Here is a 24,773-nt window from a genome sequence, read left to right as displayed (position 1 = left end):
AAAAGCCACATGAATCCAATTAAGGAAATTACATGTACATTGAGTCAATAGGATTTGCACTCGTCGAAAGATCATAGGATGAAAGACCACTACCAAAGGTTAGCGTATGGCAGAGTAAAAGAAAAAGAAAAAGTGCAAAAAGTGAAGTCTCACCGAGATGTGTGTTCAAGAAACTGTGCTCAAAGTCAAAATAAACATTATCATATACAATACCAATCGCTCTAACGCTAATAATTGCGAGGCCTATTGCATTGCAAATGCTTGTTGTCCTTGGTTACCTGAAATCTGCAGTGAAGTCCAGGGCCTGTCTTGATTAAATGCTAATAAGGGTCAGGGTTGAACCTCATTTTTAAGATACAGACAACCCAGTAAAACCCTGGGATAAATGTACTTTTCCATCGGGTTTTTAAATTAAGGGTTAATATTATTTGTATTTAACTTTGCACCTTATGTTGTGGATTTCTGTGGACTATTGTGGAATCTAATTTAATTGTGATGAATTGTGTTTATATTTTATGAAATTCTGATGTATTGATAACTTTTATGGTTTTACATGTTGAAACCGAACAAAGTTGACTTGACTTGATTCACAATTAAAAAATCATCTATTTTTCTGATAAAATAAAATCTGCAATTAACAGTACTAAAGAATTATTTGCCACGGTTCAGAAATTAAGTTGAAACCCAAAGACCAAAAATTGGGCCATTGACCAGCCTTTTTTTTTAACACTGTAGCTTCCTTTTTCTGTGAAAAAGTACGTAATATCTACGACGCATTGGTCTTGAGTCACTCTCTGGAAATTTGCAGTCCTTCTGCTGTGAGCATAGGGGACTTTGTTAACCAAACAGGCCAAAAGGGCCCATCAGTAGCTTATTCAGTTCAGCTATCTAATTTCTTGCTCATCTCCTATGATCAGTTTCTCAAACTTCTTTGCACAGTAAAAGCTGGCTCCCTGTTGGATCCTTGTCCTCCTAGAATAGCTCACTGAGGTCCGGATCTTATAGCACAGCAACTCACTGAAATTTACAATCTTGTCCTCAAAACAAGAATATTTCCTAAAATTTGGAAATAGGCTTCCATTCTGCCTCTGTTAAAAAAAAAAAACAGCCTAGATTCTCCGAACCCTAGTAATTACTGCCCAATCTCCCGGTTGCCCTTGCAGGCAAAAATCCTAGAAAAATTAATAAATCAAGATTTGACTACTTTTATCAACAATAACCATATTTTAGATTCTACCCAGTACGGGTTCAGGAGTGAGCACAGTACGGAACTCGCCCTGATTATCGCTATGGAGGAGGTTAGATGTGCAGTTGACAATGGAGAAAATGTTGCTCTGATTGTATTGGACCACTCAGAAGCTTTCGATACAGTGGACCATGGCTTACTGATAAGCCGTCTCCAAAAGATTGACATGGGTGGTGTAGCTCTTTCTCTTTTTAAATCTTTTTTTAACTGAGAATGAGCAATTTGTGGAAATTAACAGCTATGTATCACATACCTTTCAACTCCTATGAGGTGTTCCACAGGGCCCTTCTCTTTTTAAATTAGAAGAGCTAGACTGACTGGAAAAGGAGGTAACACTACGATACGGAAATAAGAAGGTGGTAGCTAAAGATAAGCCTATTAAACCAAATACCAATAGCCTTTCCAAACCTTATTTAGAGGCAAATAGCTCCCAAGAATTATTTTCAATAGCAGCCAAACTTCCAGCATTACCTGAGATGCTCAAGGTGGTCCCCAAAACCAGTCAAATGGCAGAGGTCAGTGTACCGAATTCAGGAAATAGTAATTCACAGATACTATTGACTGTCCCTATCATACAAACTAGATGTAATTATGCGAAAAGGAGCATGTAGTACAGCAGCAAATCAAACAAAATTGGTTTATTGGAATGCAGCAGGACTACGAACAAAGTTAGGCAATTCGTTGTGGTATGATTTTATATCAGAGTTTTCCATTATGTGTTTTCAAGAGACATGGCCCAAAGAGGCTATTTACATAAATGGGTATCGAACATATCACATGGCAGCTGTGGCAGGGAAACACAGGAGGGCTAAGGGGGGGGTCTAGCCATTTATATATCTAACATTTTAAATGTCAGGAAAATAGAATTGAAATACGAGGAAATATATTACCAAGTGTTGCTATTGTATATTGACAAAAAGCATGAAGTCGCTTTGGTAAATTTTTATAACAATGCCCAATCAGACCAGATTGGGAGAATTTTGGAAAAATTGGACAATGCTTTGAAAACTGTGCAAAGTGAAGGTAAGGGGGACATGTTTATATTTGAGGGGGCGATTTTAATTTAGTATTGTCGCAAATAATGGTAAGGATGTATGTGGCATTATGAATGAGGAAAGGGAAAGTGAAACCCATTTCCCACATTTACAGTACGGGGAAGTTCTAAATGAAATGGTATGTGGTCATGATCTGGGTTTTGCTAACGAGAAGTACCAAACCTGCTCCCTTTACATGTACTTTTAATGGAAGAGAATGTTCTACTATTATAGATTATATCTTAATCTCAAATAGATATGCGACCAGAGTGAAATCATTTGAAACTCATGACATTATTTTGAGTGATCACTTTCCACAGAGCATTTCCCTGACACAATTAACACAGCAAACAAACCATGAGCACAAACTTATTCACGCCCCACAAAATCTGGCAATGAATAGAGTTAATGGCTATTCCTTGAATTGGTTGATGGTAGATCCACTAGAAACCACGAAGACGAATGTGATAAACAGTAATTCGGCAATAGCAGCCATACTAGATGAGAATGCAACATACAAAAGTGTTTTAACAGCCTTTCAACATATTACAAAGGCCAGTAAAGAGGCTCTTTAGATACAAAAGACAGAATCATCTAGAAAGACTAAAGGATGGTTTGACACAAAGTGTACGCAGGCATATGCAATCTTGAAAAATTTGACTCATAAAACACCTAAAAACCCGATAGCACTAAGTGAGTCAAGGAGGGTCTATACAAATGTAATTAAAGCACGCAAGGAGGAAATAAGAGAAGAGCTCTGGCAAGCCCTGCATGAGACCACTATGTCCAAAGATGGGGCGCCCTTCTGGAGGGCAGTGAGGGCACCCTTCTTGGAGTCGGGGGATGCTCCTACCATTGAAATTGCGATCACAGAAGTACAGTGGGTGGAATATTTCCCGAAAATATTTAATAATGTGGACGGTATCAATGCCGTGGAAATGCACTTGGAGGATGATGATGAAATGACATCACCATGTCCAGCAAAATCTACCGACCTCCAGGTTACCCTGGATGAGGTAAATAGAGCGATTATGGCTAGCAAGGGAGGGAAAGCTCCTGGACCAGACGGGATCCCCGTCGATTTATTTAAAAGTAATATAGCCTTATAGGGCCCGCTTTTTACACAAGTAATCATGGCTAGTTACTCCTTCAAGCTTATAGAGTCGTGGTCGGAATCTATTTTAGTTCCCATTTTAAAAAAAGGCAATGGACATGATCCCACTTGCTATCGACCGATATCCTTTTCAGATTCCCTGGCAAAAATTGTTGGACGTATCGTATTATCAGCCAAGATTTCCCTATGATAAAAGGACGGGCCATACCGGCATAATTGTATGCGGATGACGCCGTCCTGATGTCCTGCACCCAAGTGGGCCAACAAAGATTATTAGATTGCCTTGCAGCTTTTATGCACGATCTAGGTTTAAGGGTGAATACAACAAAAACCTTTGTTATGAAGTGCGGCTCAGGCAGCAATATACGTAGAGATATGTTTATTGATTAACAAAAAATAGATTTTATTAATAGTTTTAACTATTTGGGAATCTTATTCTACCGCAAAGCCACATGGGCCCAAGCGGTGCAAGCGAGAAAACGTGCTTTTATGAAAACTACGCAGCTCTAGTAAAATTCTCAAAACAATTAGGTATGAGGCCCCAGCAAGTACTACTACAAATTTATACGGCAAAGTGCATCTCGACGGCAATTTATGGTGCAAGGTTGGGGACATTGCAATGTTAATTATTTACAAACTGTTGAAAATCAGTTTTTGAGATATATGTTGGCACTCCCAAGCAGCGCATCATCATACGGACTCGGAGCTGGGGGTCCCATTCATAACAGATTAAATTAAAATGGAACCAATTATGCTCTGGTATAGGATATGGCTATGCCCAGAAACTAATCTAAATCGGAATATTTTAACTGATATTCCAAGTATGGTTGGTGCTGTAAGAATTAAATGGTTAAAATATGTACGGGATTTCATGTATGACTTAGGTTACCCAGAGTTTTGTAATGAACCTAGCACAATGACTACCATATCAAGAAAAGAGCTGAAAGCTAAAGGTATGTCCCTACTTGAATCACTCAGACTAGCAGAAGAGATTTCTAAACCCACAGTACTCCATCACCAACTGATTTTAACAACCTATAGTATTCAACCATACCTTATTTTAGTGCATGGTACCTATGATAGACTATTGTTGACAAGATTTAGATTGGTTACACTACATAGAATAATCAGTCTCCCGAATATGAATGATTGGGCCAGGGTGATGCAATTATGCCCCTGTGATGATAGATCTGAGCAAACAACACTCCATGCAGTTCTCGTCTGTAAATGTTACAATACACAAAGGAAAAAATGGGTATTACCTCTTTTAAAAAAGCTTGGTTTTAGAACATGTCAACCTGCGTTTTTAATGTTGCAATTTTTAGAACATGATTTCATGACATGTATTTTATCAATGTTTTTGAAAAGTATCATAAAATGCAGAAAATCGATAATATTATGATGGGCAAATGGTCTAACACTCCTACATCTATAATGGGGTGAAATCAATGGATTTAAATGTTTTTAAAAGAGTGTGTAAAAAAATGAGATGATTATCAATTTTGTATGTTATGTTTTTTATGTGCTTTTATGATTCTCTTAAACAGAAATCGAATAAAGCTTGTTTACTACTAGTTACTACCACTGCATGCCGGAATTCCAGCACAGCTGATTCCGGTTTACCAGCACAATGGATGTTCAACTCTACACCAAGACGGATAGCCTGATGACACATACTAACAGGTAATGGGGAGTTAGACCACCTGGCAGGGATTTGGAAGATCACCCACCATGGGCAAAACTAGGTTAGGAAGAATTAAGAAGCTGTATGCTATACACAGTACTTTATATGCCAGCATATGTTCACTGTTTTAGCACAATGGTGGAATTGTTCATCTTTTTTCACTATTCTCATAATGTTAATTACGCTACTCTGCTTTATCCTACTGATTATCGCAGCAAACATATTTTATACGAGAATCACAATGCGTCAATAAGTATTGAAACTACTTGCTGAGTATCTCTTGTGTATTTCTTTGGTTATACTTGAGTAACCAAATGAAAGGGTTGTAGATCTGTTACAAGATTTCCTTGAGGATCAGGGTTGTCATGTTCTAAAGTTGCACACACATTTATTTCCCTGTAAGGATGGAGTTGCAGATGGTGTACTGTGGGCTAGCAGAGCTATAGGCTAACATATCCTGAGGGTGTGCACAGAATCAGTCAGGCACAATCCTGACAATTATGTTGTCCAGCAAACACAGTTTTTTACCGTGAGGTATAAGCCGTACGACATGGCTCCCGCCAACATTTTCGTTTGGGTTCTTATTTAATGGCTTGCCAGAGTAGTTTTTTTCTCTGTAACCAAAGATCCCTACTCACCTATTAACAGGAGACTTCTTTTGTGTTAAGGAACATATCCTCCTCACCTGAGTAGGTTAACCCTATGTACTGGCTGTAAGTAGTTCAAGCTTGAACCTTCCAAAGGCTCATCCCATAGTGGTACCTTCTCTGAATAACACATTCTTATTGCTAATCCGGCAGCTCGTAACATACCTGAGAACTGCAGATATTACTCAGAAGCTGCTACAACACGATTTCAAACTTACAGGTGGGGATGCTTCATTCATGATTGAGGTTCACAAAGCATTTAGGACAGAGGTGTTCTATTATTGGATTACATTCCCAGCTGCAGATGAAGGAACAAAGCTTACACTGCAACTGACGTTCCAAATAACTATACAGTTTACAAAGCACTACAGATACCATTAACATACCGAGAACACATAAATTGGTGTGAAGGTGCCCTACCACATACTACAGAAGAAGTTAGACTAGGTCCCCTTAGCAATAAAGGAGCAACATGGTCAGTCTAGCCGGTTACACACCACATCCAAACATAGCGGATATGACAGCAGCACAGTTACGAAGACTATATGTGGGTCTAGTTGGCATACATAGTTGTCTGACCCAGCTCATCATGCGAACAATAACAGTCAATCCTGTGAGGACTGCTCAAGCTGCACCACCACAACTGGCCACACCAGACATTAGTTCATAGACTATCAATGCTGTTCTAGGTAAGATTCCCACCACACAGGAGGAGATTCCGTTCTGGATTGCACAAAAACACACAAGTAAGCTTGAAGCAGTGTTTCCCGATACAGGACACAGGAAAAATACAGAATTCTTACCATATGCTTGCCAATGGGTATGGCTCCCCCTGTGGAAGACTGCGCCACTTGTGGGAACAGTCTTTGCTGTGGTATATACCAAAACTCATGGTTCCCCCTCATTAGTAGTTTTGCCAGAGGTGCTTAAACAGATCCAATATGAGCACAGGGCAGCTCCTGCGCTCAATTTCGGGATAAAACTGAGGGGCAATTTTGCCGCAGTGTCAGCCATTATGTTTAGCAAGATTAAAGAGGAAGCAGCAGCATTGGCTATATGCCAGTGGCTCACTAATTTGGTTCTGGGACAGCAGGAGCACGAATTACCAAAAATATCGAAGAAACTTACGCAACAGTGGATTGAGATTATTTGGGAGCCAAACCTAGTAAACCACAATTTAAGATTATTTCTGAAAAGGATAACTCAAAGCAAGCACCTGACTCTACTACAAAGAAGTGGGAGAATAAGAAACAAAGAAAAGACTTGGGGGCATATGTATCAACCGAATTTTTAATCGCAAACGCTGCGATTCGCAAAAAACAGCGTTTGCGATTAAAAATTCGCAAAACGGGATGTATGAGGCAAATTCTCATCGCAAAATTAAGGAATCGCTAATTTAGCGATTTCTTAATTTTGCCTAAGCATTTAAGAAATCGCAAAATGTGATTTCTTAAATGATATGTAACACGCACCAAAGTTGTGCGAATTATCCTTAAGAAATCGCAAATTACCACCAACTTCTAGTTGGTGGTAATTTGCGATTTCTGTTTAAAAAGCACTTTATGGATTTTTACTAAGTGCCACGTGGCACACATACATGCCCTTAGGGCATGTATGTGTGCCATATACACACACATGCTCATTTCAGGGGTGCATCAGGGTGTTATCATGACACCCTTGCACCTTTGAAATTATTCTCAAATTGCGATTAGCAAATTGCGAATCGCAATTTGAGAATTACTTCCCATTCATTCCTATGGGTCTCCTGGCCCATAGAAATGAATGGGAAGGTATTCCTTAATTGCGATTTCGCAATTTGCTGATCCCAATTAAGGAATTTTAAGAAATCGCAAAAGTTTTGCGAGTTTTTAAATACATCCCGTTTTGCAATTCTCAAATAGCGATTCTTTAAAAATCGCTATTTGAGAATCGCAAATGGAGATGTTGATACATATGCCCCTAAGTCACGGGGCAGATCACCGCAACAGGAGGCCACTGAAAAGCACTATAATCTGTGTAACCATGAAAATATTAATATGTCTGACAGGTATTAGGATACAGATACACATTTGTCTTTTTCCTTCCAGGATTCATCCGAGAAATGATCAGAGAGAAGCGAACGGTCAGAGCACAGATCAGAGGAGTACGAGAAACCGAAGGAGGACTCACAATGCTCATCTGACTATATAATAAAAAGGGAAGACAAACCCAAACAGTCAAAGACTCAATTCACAAACAAGGTAGCAGGACTTAAAGTCAAGCATGCCACAGATATTGAGGACACTGATTCTGGACGGGGAGTGGGCTCTGACCATGCTAGACAGCACGTCCGAAGTTACAATAGTTCACTGGAACCTGATGGATTGTCTGGTGGCAGTAGCATTGAGTGGAAATATCCAAGTAGAAACGCCGGATACAAGTGTCAGTGACCCACATTGTTTATACGAGATGCAACTCCAACTGGAGGTGGACATACTGAGATACATTAATGTTCTCATTCTGGGAGAACTTGTTATCGGTTACGACATTCTCTTGGCAGAAAATAATTTTACCTGCTTTTTCCGACCTCGTTCCGGAATCAGTTAAACATTCATATGCCAAAGAGTGGGCATTAGTTCCTGCCTTATACCACAACCAAGTGGGGTGGGATGACGGTTCCCCTTATCATGTAATACCAGTGAGGTCATCCCCACAACCTCAAAGACAATACCCCATTAAAATGAGAGTAAAACACAAGTTGGAGAGATCCTCACACAACTTGAATACCAAGGTTTAATAGAAAGTTGCACCTGTCCTATGAATAATCCCTTGTTTCCAGTTAAGAAAGCAGACCATTCATAAAATTTAGAATTAGATTACAGGCACCTAAACACAACTACATGTACATTTGCTGCTGTACAAAACATGGATAGCACAGCACTAATGAACAACATAGTGCAGAAAAAATAAAAACCACACTAGATGTCTCAAATGGATTTTTCTGCCAAATGTTAGCACCTAAAAGCAGGTATTTGATCATATTTAGTGCACTGAGTTCTCAAAAAGAGCTCTGACATTTGCCCCAGAGGTATACAAACGGCCCTGGGTTGTTTTCAGCCCGGGTTACAGAACTTTTACAAATATTTGACAATCAAGCATATGGATCCATATCATTGTGGGTGCATCAGTATATACCTACTTTACATTCAATAAAGGTGACACAGTACCAATTGCATATATATCACATCTATACAAAATGCAGAAATGTGTTTTGCACCAACAGAAAAGATTGTGACAGCAGTACAGACTGCTGTGGTGAGAGAGAGATCATTGGGTCTGGGGAAATGAATAACTGTCATGAGTCCGGTGCCAGCCTTCGAGGCTGTCATGAAAGCCAGCGTGCCTAAACCTAAAGCATTACATCCACAATAGATACAGTGGGCCAACTCTCTCATCACAACAGATGTAGACCAAAGATTTGACTCTCTACTACAAGGACAAGCATACCTGCAATCTGAAAATGAATACCCTCTTCTAATGAAGTCGTGCCTCTTGATCAGTATGATTATATCATCTATACTGACAGTTCTGCACAGCCTACTGTAGGGACAAAACACCAATACTCCAGCAGTGTGCACCTCTGTCAAGGGTTGAATGCAGGATGGGGAATTCCACACTGAAAATACCTACACAGTCATTAGGTGATTGCACAGCGCAGCTGGCAGAACTCAGAGCTCTAATTCTGGCACTTAAAAAAAAACATTGCAATAATTAACTCAAAACACGAATAAATAAGCAAGAAACCAGATTATCCGATTTTACAACAACTTGGTTTTGCATATAAAATCAAAGAGAGGTTGGTTAAAATTTTCAAAATGACATCACTAGGGTATTGTGGTTCCGAGCGCCTAGCTAGGGAGAAGAGAGGGCAAGTTCTATGTGCAAAGATAGCAGATAGCAGGATTTCCCGTACAGTTAAAAGCCAAAGATTGTGGTAGCTTTTAGTTTATTGCTCAGTCGGATCATCTGCTGCAGTTCTGATAAAGACCTCTTCTGCCCAAGATCGCTTTTAAAGTCGTTTAATTCGGAGAATCCAAAGTGGATGTGTTTCAAGTGTAAATGCAGCAATCGCATGCTTCCAAGAGCCATCCAGTGCACCTAAAAAACAACAGTTGCAGCAGCATTTAGTTTGGTGCACGATCAGCCCAGCTGCTGCAATTTTGCTAATAGCCACGTCCACCCAGAGTCATGGCAGGTGGTGCACAGATGGTAATATACCTAGGCGGAATTTCAGGAGCTTCTCTTTGGTGGTTTTGGAAAAGCCAGTATGAAGGTACGTTTGAGGCGTGCTTTGATATAGGTCTGAATGGCGAACCAGCCGTGTGCTCACTCTGACAAGGTGACATTGTCTTGTGTAAGGCACTCTCTTTTGAGAGTGTTGTTAACTTGTTTTTTAAAGCTAGCGTAAGTCCCCGAAGTCTCCCAAAGGTCTCGTAGGCCTAGTTGATCGAGTGAGTCTTCCAGGTAGCGTCTAGCTGGGCCTGCCTCCTTAGCCTGCAGTAGGCGTTTAGTGTTTCTGGCTCCCTCTTTCTAATTTGATACCAGCTTTTAATATATACTCCTTCAAGGGCCAGCTTTCGTCTCTGTATCCCAAATTCTAATCTCAATTGTGCAGGGGATGTGTATTTTGGTAGCCCATAAATCATTCGTAACACTCTTACTATGGTGCCATCCAATGTTTCTGCGTCTTTCCCTCTCATGGCTTCACTTCTGTAGGTGATGGATGGTATGACTTTTGTCTGTATCACCCTAGTCAGTGAGGAGAAGCCTGTGTCAGAGATCTTATGTTTTAAGTTTCTTAGTGCCATGGCTGTCACTATCCCCCTCTTTTTTGTGGCTTCGAGTTGAGCGGAAAAGTTCCCTTTATTGTCAATGATGACTCCAAGGTATTTGTACTCTTGTACAGCTTACAACTTGCCTGTTGCCAGATGCCAGTGGTAGAGTGACTTTGTTTTGCGGATAGTCACGCTCATGACTTTTGTTTTTTCTTGATTAATGCTAAGTCCGTTGACTTCTGAATAATGAGATGTTATATCAAGCAGGCGCTGTGGGCCAATTGGTGTCTGACTGATGAGCACAAGATTATCCGCATAGAATAGATTTGATAGGTGCAGGCCTCCAAGCTTCGGGGTGAGTTGCTTTCGATCAGCCTGGCTGATAAATCTGCCATAAAAAGATTAAAAAGTGTTGGGGGTAGCACGCAGCCCTGTTTCAGACCGGAGGTCGTGGAGATCTTCTTTGTTAAGTAATATCCTGCACCTAGTTTTGCTTGCACCCAGGTGTAGGTGTCAGGCGCATGAAAACTGAGTTGCCATCGTGCACAGGAGCAGAACAATGCTAATTCCCAATACCCCCAGGAACACCCCTGCGAGGTATTAATGTCCCTCTACTAGTCTGTACCCCGTGGGGAAAAGAGGATGGGCATAAGAAGAGACAGCTAGAGGTGGTACACTGCTGGTCGTTCTTGTTTCGTTTTTTTCTTTCTTCAACTTTTTCAGCTGTAACACAACATACATATATGCATTTTCAAATTAAAACTATTGCTATAATACCTTAATTTCTTATTTTCTTTTTCTTCTAATGAACAACAGCCAGCTGCAACTAGACTCTTCAGGACTGCTTCGGTATCAAAAGAACACTCAGGTAAGTTTGTATCAATTATTTTCCTTGTAACTTAACTCAATACTTATTTTGAAAAACACACTCACCTTTAATGTATCTGGCTCGTGCCTATTAACCTATTTCCTGTCAATAAGATGGGTGGAGTCATTCGGATAAAGAATGTGAATCCCTGTACTCACTTAGTGGTACGAGTGACCTTCTCGACCCTTTGCTGTATATACACCCAGCACTCAATCACATGAGTCAGGAAATATTCACTCGCGGCAAGACGTGTTTTTTTAATAGACGCTGCAACCAACGTCAGAAGCTCACGAGTCTGTCTTAACTCATTAACAGTGTTGCGACGGAGTAGCTAATAACTTCAAGGTGGTTAACCACACTTAGAGTTCAGTGCCATTTAAAAACTCATGGACAAGACGCTGTAAATAATTCTAAACACACGTGCTTCACATTCCTTCTTGATTAGAGTTCTGAAACACTAGAGCGCTACTGGAAAGACGAGTTGGCAGACATCTTGGAATTCTAAAGATACCAACTCGTCCTCCAATTCCTTGCGCTGCTTGGGGGTTTTGAAAAAAGGATGCTTGCAATCATGGAGCGATGAGAAAACCTCCTGGGTACCCTGACAGTACCCCCTCTCAAGGGAGGTTCCTCCACTCGTGGCTTAGCAGGAAACTTTTTATGAAAGGCTCTCACTAAACGTGGAGCATGGACATCAGTACTTTTTTCCCTTAAGATCGTTCATCTGGCCCAAAGCGTTTCCGGTCTATCAAGTGGTAGAGTGCACCTTTAACCCTTTTTTAATCTAAAATTCTCCTTTCTTCATACTCAACTCCACCCTCTGTGTCTAGAGGTTTGGGGGGTGCATCATGCCTCAAGTTGGGCTGGGTCTTTTTTAATAGAGAGACATGGAAGACTGGGTGAATTTTGGTAGTCTCAGGGAGTGTCAAACAATAGGTCACTGGATTAATGATTTTCTCTACGGAATATGGGCCAATAAAGCATGGCTGAAATTTCGGTCACCTTTTAATCTAAGGTTCTTGGAGTTAAGCCAGACCCTATCTCCTATTTGAGGATCTGGTTCCTTCTTCTCTTCCGGTCTGCAAAGTGTTTATAACGATCCTTTGCCAATGTTAGATTTTGTGTTGCAGATCTATGGATCTTAGACACTTGTTGGACAATATCGTGTACCGCTGGGACCTCTACACTCCCACATTCTAGTAAAGAGTTTGGGTGGCGACCATAGTTAAGTAAAAAGGGCGAGTAACCAGTGGATACATTTTGGGCATTGTTATGGGCAAATTCTGCTGTTTACAAGTATTCTGGACAATCCCCCTCCTCGTCCAGTAAATCGAGTCTAAGACACTGCTCTAATTCTTGGTTTGTTTGTTCGGTTTGTCCATCAGTCTCGGGATGGAAACTGGTGGAGTACTGATGGTCTATGTGCAAACCACTTGTATAAGCTCACCAAAACTTCAATACAAACTGGGAATCTCCGTCTGTGATTATTATTTTTGGAATGCCATGGACTCGGATTATGTGCTGATTGAACAGTTGGGTCAATTGTCTTGCAGTGGGCAACCCCTTAAGGGCAACAAAGTGTGTCATCTTTGTGAAAGTATCTACACAAACTAAGATTGTGTTGTAACCTGAATTTGAAGGCAAGTCTACTATGAAGTCTAAAGAGACTGTGTGCCAGGGATATGGGGGTGTGGGTAAAGGTTGTAGTAGCCCCTTGGGTGCCTGCCTTTCCAATATTTCCCCAGCACAGACTCCACACCCGGCAACATATTGTTGCATATCTTGACTCATATGGGGCCACCAGAATCTTCTTTTCACCAGATCTTCGGTCTTGTGAAAACCTTTATGTCCGGCCATTGGACTGTCATGGCACTCATACATGGCTTGGTCTTGTAATTCTTGTGTGGGTAAGTCTAGGGCCTTTACCTGATATGGGAGATTCTCTCGAATTTCTCTATCGGGATCCTTGTCAGCCCATTCCTTCATCTCTTCTTCTGTTAACGTATGCAGAAGTTGTTCTTTCAAGGTTCCTTTAGAGACTGCTCCCACAATCTTCTCTTGAGGAATTATGGGTTGATCTTCAATGGGTGGTTTCTGGATCTCTGTCTCTAGTCTCGATAAGGCATCAGTCTTCCCATTTTTGGCGCCTGGTCGGTAGGTTATGACAAAATCATAGTCTGCAAAGCACAGTGACCATCGAAGCGGACGTGGAGTTAGAGTGCGGGCTGATTTCAGGAATTTCAGATTTCTGTGGTCTGTGAACACTGTCACCGTGTGCCTTGCTACCATCAAATTATGTCTCCACTCTTTAAAGGCGTCTTTTATGGCCAGAAGCTCCTTTTCGGTAATTGTATAGTTGATTTCTGCCTAATTAAGTTTCCTAGACCTAAAAGCCACAGGATGCAATTCTCCAGTTTCTTGGTGTCTCTGAGAGAGAATTCCCCCAATCGCCAATTCAGACGCATCTGTTTCTAGGTAAAATGGTTCTGCTGGGTCTGCATGAAGTAAAATTGGTGCCGTGGTGAAACTCTTCTTTAATGAATTAAAGGCCTCTTCAGCCTCCTCCGACCATTTAAAATAGATTCCCTTCTTCAGAAGTCGGGTCAATGGTATAATCTTTTGGGAGAATTCATGTATGAATAGTCTATAAAAATTCGCAAATCCAATAAAACTTTCTTTGCCTCTTTCACCTGATCTAACAACATCGATAAGAGCGGCAACGGATAGTGGTTCTTGATTGTGATCTTATTGATTGCCCTATAGTCACTACAAGCCCTTAGCACCCCTCCTTTCTTCGACACAAAAAAGAGGGGCGAAGAGACAGGCGACTGGGACGGTCTGATGAAACAATTTCCTAGGTATTTTTTCAAATTGTCCTTCAGGTGCAAATTCTCTTTTTCGGTCAATGCATAGATCCAACTGCATGGTAGATTTTCCCTTGGTTTGAGTTTGATCTTACAATCGTAGGGCCTGTGAGGCAGAAATGTCTCTGCTTCGTTGAAGACATTGGCGTAATCTTCATATTCCTTTGGAATTTCTTTGGTTTGGATCACACAGATTGATGCCCCGTTCTCACTTAGTCGGGTGGCTGCTCTCGGCTCCTGGTGTATTTCAGTGCCTGCAAAACAATGTTCCTTACAGTAGTCCGAATTCATCTTGATCATTCTAGTGCTCCAATTTATAGACGGATCATGCTTGGTCAACCACGGAAGCCCTAAAATAAGTTGGAAGTGGGGGATATCAATCAATTTGAACTGCAAAACGTCATGATGGCCTTCTGATGTTGTCATTTGTATGGGTTGTGTGTGGCTGGTTATTGGTCCAGAAGTCAAATTAGTACCGTCCACTGCTCTGACCACCTCACTCCTTTCTTTCCTTACTGCCTTCAACCCAACTTGAGTCGCAAATTTTAAATTGCAGAAGTTTCCGGTCACCCCAGAGTCTATCATAACTGAGATTCCGGTCAAAATCACCTTTCGGAATTTCAAGGTCACAGTAAAGACTAGATGGGGTCAAGATACGTGCAATGTGTTGGCCACTACATGGTTTGTTGGAGTTGTTTCCCCACTAGCACTCACCAGTCCAACTCCGCCTACTGGTGGTGCTGCAAGTTTTCCTTTGTTTGGATCATGGGTTTCTTCGGGCAGAACTTCACAAAATGCCCACTACATCCACAATATAGGCATAATTTGTTTATTCATTTTTTTTTCTTTTTCTTCCTTTGTTAGTGGGCCTCTGATGGTACCTATTTGCATTGGTTCCACAACGGATGAATTTTCTGTAGTTTTTGTCGTCTCTGACTTCATTCTGTCAAACCGTGGCACGCTGGGTCGAAACTCCCTTTTTCTTTCGCCTCTCCTTTCACGTTGGCGAAAATCTATTTCTAAGACTCAATCCACCAGAGCTGAAATTTCCATTGGGCGATTTGGAATTTGCGCCATTGCATCTTTTAACTCCTCCTTCAATCCTCGCTAGAACACCGCCACTCTCTTGTTCAGTGGCCACTCTGTCTCCACAACTAACTTGTTGAACTGAGCCAGGTACGTGTCCAATTCTCTGTTTCCCTGCCTGAGTTCTAGTAATTCATTGTCAGTGGCCTGTGAGGCCTTTCTTCGATCTAATATTCGTTGGAACTCTTTCAAATTGTACAAAATAGGATCGCCCTTGGTGACCAGGATGCCGCATCACCGCTGTGGTACGACAATATAAACGCTACTCGAGACTGGGCATCCGGGAAAATGGTGGGGCGGCACATGAAGTGTAGAAAACACTGTGTCAGGAAAATCTGAGCCTTTTGAGGGTCTCCATTAAATCGCAGGGAGGAGCCAAGGGTATTACCGGTGATAATGAGTGGATGACTTGAGTGGAACCTAGGGACGTGGAGCTAGTTAGTATTGGGTCTTTGGTTTTCTATAGGAGCAAATTTTGGATTGGATCCAGAAACTAATTCTCCCATTCTATTAGCCAACTCCGAAGTTTCCAACCTCATACTTTTATTTTCTTCCCTTACCGCTTCTAACTCTTTTTGGATGTTTCCGAGAATACCTCCTAAAGTTTTTTAATCAAATCCCTCTGCCATTCTGCTTGGGTGCAATAATAACGTGGGCCCTTCACTCTGTCAGGAGCGTGAAAATGGAGTTGCCAACGTGCACAGGAGCAGAACGATACTAATTCCCAATACTCCCCAGGAACACTCCTGTGAGGTATTAGTGTTCCTCTACAAGTCTGTCCCCGTGGGGGAAAGGGGATAGGGATAAGAAGAGACAGCCAAAGGTGGTACACTGCTGGTCGTTCTTGTTTCATCTTTTTCTTTCTTCGACTTATTAAGCCGTAACACAACATACATATATGCATTTTCAACTTAATATTATTGCTATTATACTTTACTTATAGGCTTTCTTTTAACAACTCTTACCAGTGCACCCCTGGCTATTGCCTCTCCTCTGTTTTTGGTAGATTTAATGTTCTGACCTTAATTTCTTATCTTCTTTTTCTTCTAGCGAACAACAGCCAGCTGCAACTAGACTCTTCAGGACTGCTTCGGTATCAAAAGAACACTCAGGTAAGGTTGTATCAATTCTTTTCCTTGTAACTTAACTCATTATTTATTTTGAAAAACACTCTCACCTTTAATGTATCTGGCTCGTGCCTATTAACCTATTTCTTGTCAATAAAGATGGGTAGAGGTCATGTCTCCCGTGCCGTCGATATTCCAGGAGCAGAATTTCAGAGTGTTTTTTGTTTTTGGTGTTGTGGACAAGGTATGTCAAAGATTATGACTTTTGGTGTTTATAGTCCTGGATAGCCATCCCCACTCTTGTGCGACTATACTTTTGGTTTTATTAATCCTAAGGTTCCGCTGCTCGATGGATTCATTGCTCTTGGGGGATTTGCTGCGGGCTCCTCGCAATATTGAGTATGATCGGGTGCTGAGTTGGTCCTGGCGGGGTTCTGCTTGATTTTGTAGTTCGGCTAGTAGGAGCTCCAGGTATCTTGGTTTAATGAAGGGCAGCAATTTAATGCCCCAGGCATTAAGTTGGGCGAGCTCTTTTAAGACTTTCTCAGCTAAGTCTGGCGTGGCCCAGACTGTTTTGGTTACTTCGGCTCCCGGTTGATCTGCTGCCTCCACAAATTCGATTGACTCTAGGTCATGGTTGTTTAAGTTCTTCAGGTTGCTGATAGACTTTAGGAGAAGTTAGATATTTCCCCTGTTTAGTGTGTCAGCCCGCCCCTTTGATTTATACTCAGGATTAAACACAATTGTTGTTGAGTCCTGTTGAGCGGTTTGTTTGCCAAGTGAGTCCTGTTTGAGCTGTTTGTTCGCCAAGTGACTCATTCAGTATGCTTTTTGATACCGGGCCTTGTGAGCGTGTTTCACCCGCCCGGACTGTCTCTGTGCGAGGACCTATTGTTGTGGCTATGTCCCCATGTGTGCATCCTCTTCATTTTCGGGGTTTATCCTTAGTGTCTGTGTCGTTGCTTGTTGTTTTGTTTAGGGTAATGCCTCCTTTTGCCTCTTGCCGCCCTTCTAGAGTGGTGTTCTCTGCTGACTTGTGCTTATGATCAGACGGTTGAGATGTCTTGTGAGTTTTCCTTTGGTTGATTGCCAGAGCTCTGGCTCTGCCCCTAATGGGAGATATTGATTGGATAAGTTTCCGTTTTTGCCCATTCCTCTTCTGTCTCCTCCACTGTTTTGAGGATTGAGCACTTACTGATGAGTCAGCTTCCGGAGGGGGTTTACTTATAAGGGCAAAGTTTCCCTTTGGGAGAGTTGAAGCTCTTTGAGACAATGGCGTATTAGAATCTTTTTCTTTAGGCTCCACAATCTAATTTTGGCACTTAAGAATACGGATCCTGGATTCCCCACATTCAAAGTGTGTGATTTGCATTATTGTGTCCAGTCTTACAATGAGTATCTACACTACTGGAGCCAGAATGGATTTAGAGATTCCAAAGGGTACGCCATAAAGCACAAAGTGCTTTGGGGACAAGTGGCTAATCTGAAAGAATACTGCCACGGACTCATAGGAGTCACACCTTGAGTCATTAACGTGTAGGAATACATGTTGCAGGGAATTCCATGGCTGGCAAAGCCTCAAAAGTGCAAACTGCTGCTGTCGCTGCATTTACTCATTCCAGTACGAGGATAGATACATCATGGTGGCTGTCAACGCTGCGCGCAACAGCACTCACCTGCAGAAAGGCTTTCCAGCCAAGTACTCCTACCAGTTAAGTGCACAAAACATATCATTTGCTCATATTGGTTGAGTGGGGGATAGAGTAATACCAAATTCAGATTGCATGTTAGGTATTATCCTAGCAGCAGGAGAGGGCCTAGCATCTGAACACACAGGGGTGGCAGCCACAATTTCACTATTGCAGCAATGCTATTGGTGGCCAGGTCTTTCTAAAGAGACTAGGGACTTTGTCCTTAAATGCAACATCTGCTAGCAGATTAAGGGTTCCACCGTAGCACATCCACCACAGACACCTCTGTTGATCTCAAACAAGCCACTGTGGTCTCTTTACAATGAGATGGGGTTTACAAACACATTTTGGTTGCAAAAGATTCCTGCGGGTATGGCCACAGCAATCAGCTGACGCACAAACTTATCAAAAATCTGCAAGTCTTCACTGGGATATACGCAGGTGGCACATTTCATTCAGACTAGGGTCTGGCATTCGCCTCCGAGGTTTACAAAGACACCATGGGAAGATTGGGTATGACCGTGCAGTACTCCTCCCCTACCATCCAGAGGGAAACGCAGCAGTGGAAAGGAAGAACCAAGACTTAGAGCAGTCTTTAACAGCAACAGTGTTAGGCTCAGGTCACAGTTGGGTCCATCACCTATATGGGGTCTTGAGAGCCCTCAACAATCTTCCTAGAAACTCCCTGGATGGTCAGACTCCCTATGAGGTCCTGTTTGTGGTTAAGATGTGGGTGACAAACCTTGACAGTGCAAGTACAGTGGCGGAAGAAACACCCTTTCACATCAATGAACGTTTGACTGTTTTACAGGGACTGAAAAGATTCCGGTATGCACAGAGCAATGTCCAAGTAAAACGCACCGTCACTGGAGAAGTGAAGGATGCACCAGCAACTCCTGGTTAAATCCCTAAGATTGGTTATTTGGTCCGGGGTAAAATAGTGGACAAGAAAGAATTTGGGCCAACTTGAAGACAGCCTGTACCTGTCCTGGCTGTTGAAGGTACCAGAATTGTACTATTACCGCCCCTTGCAGGCTGCAAAAACAAGAAATTTGTGTCAATAGATCTCAAACTGCATCATGTGGTCCCATTCTACACTGTGGGCCACGTGGGATCCTGAGTAGTTACCTGTCTCCTCTCACTACTATACAGGAAGCCCCATTGGAATCTTTGATCAGGGATGAAGCTTCTGCTCCCCGCCCGGGGATAGCTCATAATGAAGTATGTCTTCTACCTTCCACATCAACAACTACTATACAAACAACAATCAAAAACACAGAATTTATTACGAACCCTGACGTTGATGGTGTCTATGTTAATGTACTACAATTCAAGTCAACTCCAAGTTCTACACAGCCTACAGAGCTACCAAAAAAAGATCAAACAGCCTCCGGCTACTTCATCGACTTTGATGACTTCTCTTCAGATTCATCTAAGCCACCTCAACTTCTCCAAAGTATATGGAGAGCATTCTACTTTTAGCTGAAGATTCCGTACTTTGTTTCTCCATGGTTATACCTGTGGATTACAATGTTGTTGCTTTTCCTCGTCCTGGTTTGGTTTCGTGACAGTCTTTTTCCTGCTTCTGTTAAGACACTATCTCCCAGAAAGACCTGCTGTGCAACTGGTGGCCATGGTTCTAACCCCACAGTTCTCAAAGTGCGAAGAGACTTTTCCTTGTGAACATTTTTGTTGTTCTAGTTCTTGTTGTAAATGTTTGGGATTAGGTATTGCAGGATATATTTGGTCCAACGGAACTTTTGCAAATACTATACGTACTCAGGATTTCCTTAACCTCTTCAGCATGGCGCGGATTTCCGCACCACGCTGAAGATTCCGTGCGTGGGCGGGGCCATGACGGAACGGTTCCGTCATGCGCACAGCGCAACCGACGTGCATGACGGAACCGTTCCGTCATGCGCGTCGAAGGGGTTAAATGACATTGTCACTCCTAGTACTATCTCCGATTATTGTGATATTGATACAGTGCATGAAATGCTAGAGGATCTAGACTATACCACAGTTTTATCTTTGATGATATGTATGATGGCACTACGAATTATGATGAAATGTTCTGTTTTCAAGATTATGGTCACCACTTCTTGTATAAAGCAAGTACTCTATGTGCCCTATTTAGTCACACACAATGGGAAACACTTCTCTACACCACCACGGGGTAGCTCACAAATGTTTGCACAAAAGTTTGCGTATTTCTCTGGTCACAATCCAGCTGACCCAGGGTCTTATTATAGACTCACACCATGACTAGCAGAAATGTCTTGGCCTGGCTAAGATAAAAGATTTACATACACCAAACATTCCCACATTTTCATGTTCTGCAAACTCGCAAAGGCTCACAAGTTATGTGGCAGAAATATTAGACACCATGCTTCGCAACGGTTTATACAATTCTTCAGGGACTAATCAGGGGAGATGGTTAGTGTGGCCGTTAGATACTAATAGATGTAATGCAGGTTTCCTGGGTATGCTCGTTCACACAGTTCAGCACTCTCAATGCTACTTTCTACAGCCAATAATGGTAGACATCCCAAACAGATTGGACTCTAAATGCTTATATTGATTTATTTCAAGCTATTCTGCACTGTCACGCCTACATGTCCATTAATTAAATGCTTGCAATGTACATATTGTCAAAGCAAACTGTTGTAAAGAAGACTAATGATACTGCATGCAAAACATGTAATGCTATTTGTTACTGTTGCCATCACAAGAAAAAAGAAAAAAAAGGAAAAAGAAAATATATATTTTTTTAATGCATGTTTCCTGGGTGACACCAGAGGGTTTAAGATCAGCATGCCCAATCTACGTTATGTGCAGACACAACACTTAGGGGTTGTAATAACTTGCAGTGTTGAGAAGTTATGCCTTGATAGGATAAAAACCTCAACATTGTCCCAGGTTAAACAGCACTTGTACCTTTTTTCTGATGAAATGGGATTACAAGACTTATTAGGTACTCGAAAACCATGTCAAAGCACTTTTTGTATGCAATATACAATGAAGTATGGAAAATGTCCCAGCTGGAGGCTGGAGACTAGCAGTAGTTGATGATGATATGACTAAATTGTCCACTAGGATATACACTCTGGGTGACATAATGTTGTCTACACATCAATCACACAGAATGACATGTCCTCTGTACAATATGGGCAGTCACAGCTTAGATCAATTATGTTACTAAGCTGGACTCTCTTGACACTTTGTGATGGTAGCGTACCATGCCTATACCTTAATATCACTATCTTGTTTTTACCTTACCATCTAATGAAATAACAAACCACCATGACAAGAAAGGACGCGGCACACACTAGGTTAGACAGAGAAGTTGGAGAAATTACCATTCACTGTTACAGAAATAGAGGCATGTTGTCTACTTTCTGCACATTATTGTCCAATCCTCATTTAAAAGTTCAGAACTGGACTGTGTACCAGCCTAACGGTACAAACCAACCCTTCCCCCATGCCCCAGACCAGTCTGTTCTCCCCTGGCCTGTATCTTCCTCCCTCCCACCTGTCCCAATTAAGACACATCTTTTGCAGTTGTCCATAGACCCCATATCTCGTCAAATTACGTGGACATCACCTTGCTTGATGTACCAGCTTTTCAGCTCTCATGCACCAGTCTTTTAAGGCCAAACTTAATACTGTGCAAAATTCAACATGCCCTGCACGACGCATGGTGTACTTTATGACTTTAAAGTTTCACTGTGAATTAGGATATAGCATTTAGAATCCCATAACTTCTTTTTGCACCCCCATTATGCCTAAATGTGTAAACAAACAACTATAAACAAAATACTGTGCAATAATAGTTCAAGAATATGGAGTCAAAATGGTTGAATATCCGTACACTTCCTATTAACATGTACAGAAATATATCTGATACCTTAAAAGTCAGTTTTATTATTGTTCTGCATTCTGTCCATCAATTGTTGTTTTTGCATTTTCACCCCGAGTGGGACGGGTATGCCCAGACGTGGGTCCCGTGCTCTCCATGCCACTGGAGTCAAGCTAAACCGGTCCTAGAATGCTTGTTTCCAGTCCAGGGAGGACCTCGTCTGGCAGTTCCGGCTGGACTGTTCCCATGAGGCACAGGGTCAAGACTGATTTGCATATGGCTGTGTTCAAACTGGAATGGCATGGTGAGGGGAAAAAATATGGATTTAGGCCCAGATCTCTGTACTGGGGTAAATGAATGACATTGTTCTGCATTCTGTTCATCAATTGTTGTTTTTTGCATTTGTCACCCCTAGTGGGACGGGTATACCCAGACGTGGGTCACGTGCTCTCCATGCCACTGGAGTCAAGCTATCCTAGCTGATGAGAGGTGAAAACCTGAAACCGGTCCTAGGATGCTTGTTTCCAGCCCAGGGAGAACCTGGCCTGGCAGTTCGGGCTGGACTTTTCCCATTGGGCACAGGGTCAAGACTGATTTGCTTATGGCTGGGTTCAAACTGGAATAGCATGGTGAGCAAAAAAATGATGGATTTAGGCCCAGATTTCTGTACTGGGGTGAATTTATGACATTGTTCTGTATTCTGTCCATCAATTGTTGCTTTTGCATTATTATTAGATGCAACATGCTTTATAGATACATTACAGGTCTATACCGAATACATTTTACTTAACGGATTACAATGGAGGATGGATTCCCTAGAATTTTTCCAAATTAATGGAAAGAGACAGCTGTCTCCACTTTGTAAAATGTTGGCTGGGACGAAGAAGAAAAAGGACTTTTATAACTTGCGGGTACAACCCAGAGTATAGGCAAGAGGGAGGTGGTACAATTGTGAAGACTTCCAGATTTACTCCAAGGCGAGTGAAGAACTGAGGGCTGAGTAAAGGAACAGTCATGGTGATGCTTCTTTCAACTAGGACAATCTCAGAGAAAAAGTATTGTAGGCAGCAATCCACAATAGAATTGTGCTGTTGGAGAAAAGTCATTTTTGTTTCTTTACAGATTAAAGTCCTGGCAGCTTGGTTCACAAGAGAGGAATGGTGAAGAGCCGCTGAGTGTTTTTTGAGAGGGGATAATAACTTCAGTGGACCACCTTGTGAAATAGAGGGGTGAGATGCTCTTTTTTTGCAGTCAGTAAGATGTACTTCTGAGTGACTGTTGTGGGATGTAGAGGGTATGCAAGTTGTTCCGGGGCACGGTGGTGAACACTCTTGATTGGGTGTGAGCTAGGAGGACAATCTACTTGGAGGGGGATAAACATAGTTGATGTTGATAGTTTTGCTGACCTACAAGACTTGTCTCTCGACTGTCCGTCTCCTTTTCCAATGACTTCCCGGAGTCCTTGGGTAACAAACAGTGGCGGTCAGTAAGCAAAGAGTTTATGATGGGAATTTATAGGAATTGCACTAAATATCTTGCCTGTGGGTATAAGGGTTGTAGGTGGATGTTGGCGTGTACATCAATAAAATGTTTTGCACCTAAAAATGATTTTTTCGGCTTCTTGGCTTGAAGTAATATTTATAATTCCCATCTAGTAGCTCCCTTTCCTATGCAATAAGTAAAGTAGTTTTAACTGCTTCCTTGTCAACACTCATTAGATCATAGAGGCTTTGCTGGCATTCCTAACACCAAAATCATAACACCTTTCTTGAAAATACTGACAGCTGACTAATATTTCTTGAGATATGTGCGAAACTGACTTGCATATGTGAATGTCCACAAAGTACTGTGAGTTTACAGCTGGGTTAGGTTCCAATTTCCGCAGCCACTAGGATGTTATGATTAGGGCTCCCAGTTTTCAGTTTTGACTGATTTTTGTAGATAAATACAAACAGCAAGCGATTTATTTTCATGTCTGTATTTATTTTTAAATCAAAAAATATGGAAATAGGCTTCCTTTGGATGATTTTTTTCTATTGTCAATCATGAGTGGCAGGTGTACAGATTGAGGGGTAAGGGAGATAAAGACAATAGAATTCCTAATTAAGCTTAAATAAGTGCATCTACAGTTATTTATGCTATTCTACAATGCAAGTGTGTTCAGCTAATGCTAGTGTGCTGTATACGCTGAAGCCTTTTGAACATTTAAATGTTTCATTTAAACACAAAACACAAAATAAAAATGGATAAATAAAGAAAAAAGGAGCAAAAAATAAATATGGATAAATAAAGACGGAAATGTCCAAAAACAAATACCATAAAACCAGGAGCCCTAGTTATGATAAATCAGTGTCTTTTGATTAGGGGCCAAAAGTCCATACCAACATTATCAAGTGTGGCCTTGGGATCTCCGATCAATCCATAAGACTCTTCTATTCACATTCGATGAGCATACCAAACACATTACGAGCATTTGGATTATGTCTAGTCTTTGCTTTTGCCCATATTAACATGACATATTTGGTAGGTTGGAAGAAGGCACAACTGCATACTATAAATAGGCAATTTATCTCATCAACAAGTGAGAAGTCAGCTTCTATACCATTGTATCGGAAAGTGATAAAGTACCCTAGAAAATACACATTTCTACTTACTGTTTAAGTAATACTACATCCCTTTTTCAGGGGTATCAATTATTTCCAGGCCTGTGACAATGCAAGACCTAGGCTAGCTCTCCATTACTACATTCTGTCAGGGGGCGTGCACGTTATAAACTAAGCTCACCAGCATGTCATATCC

The 24,773-nt window shown here is 41.6% G+C and overlaps 1 protein-coding gene across 4 annotated transcripts in view; it reads right to left on the bottom strand.

The window, feature by feature from the left end:
* CRYBG3 (crystallin beta-gamma domain containing 3) overlaps positions 1–24,773 on the bottom strand; it is a 1,479,538-nt gene that overhangs the window by 741,534 nt on the left and 713,231 nt on the right. The gene's annotated exons all lie outside the window — the stretch shown is intronic.

This window comes from Triturus cristatus, chromosome 8, assembly GCF_964204655.1.
Source record: "Triturus cristatus chromosome 8, aTriCri1.1, whole genome shotgun sequence".
Classification (NCBI taxonomy): Eukaryota; Metazoa; Chordata; class Amphibia; order Caudata; family Salamandridae; genus Triturus; species Triturus cristatus.
This window is presented reverse-complemented; position numbering and strand designations above follow the sequence as displayed.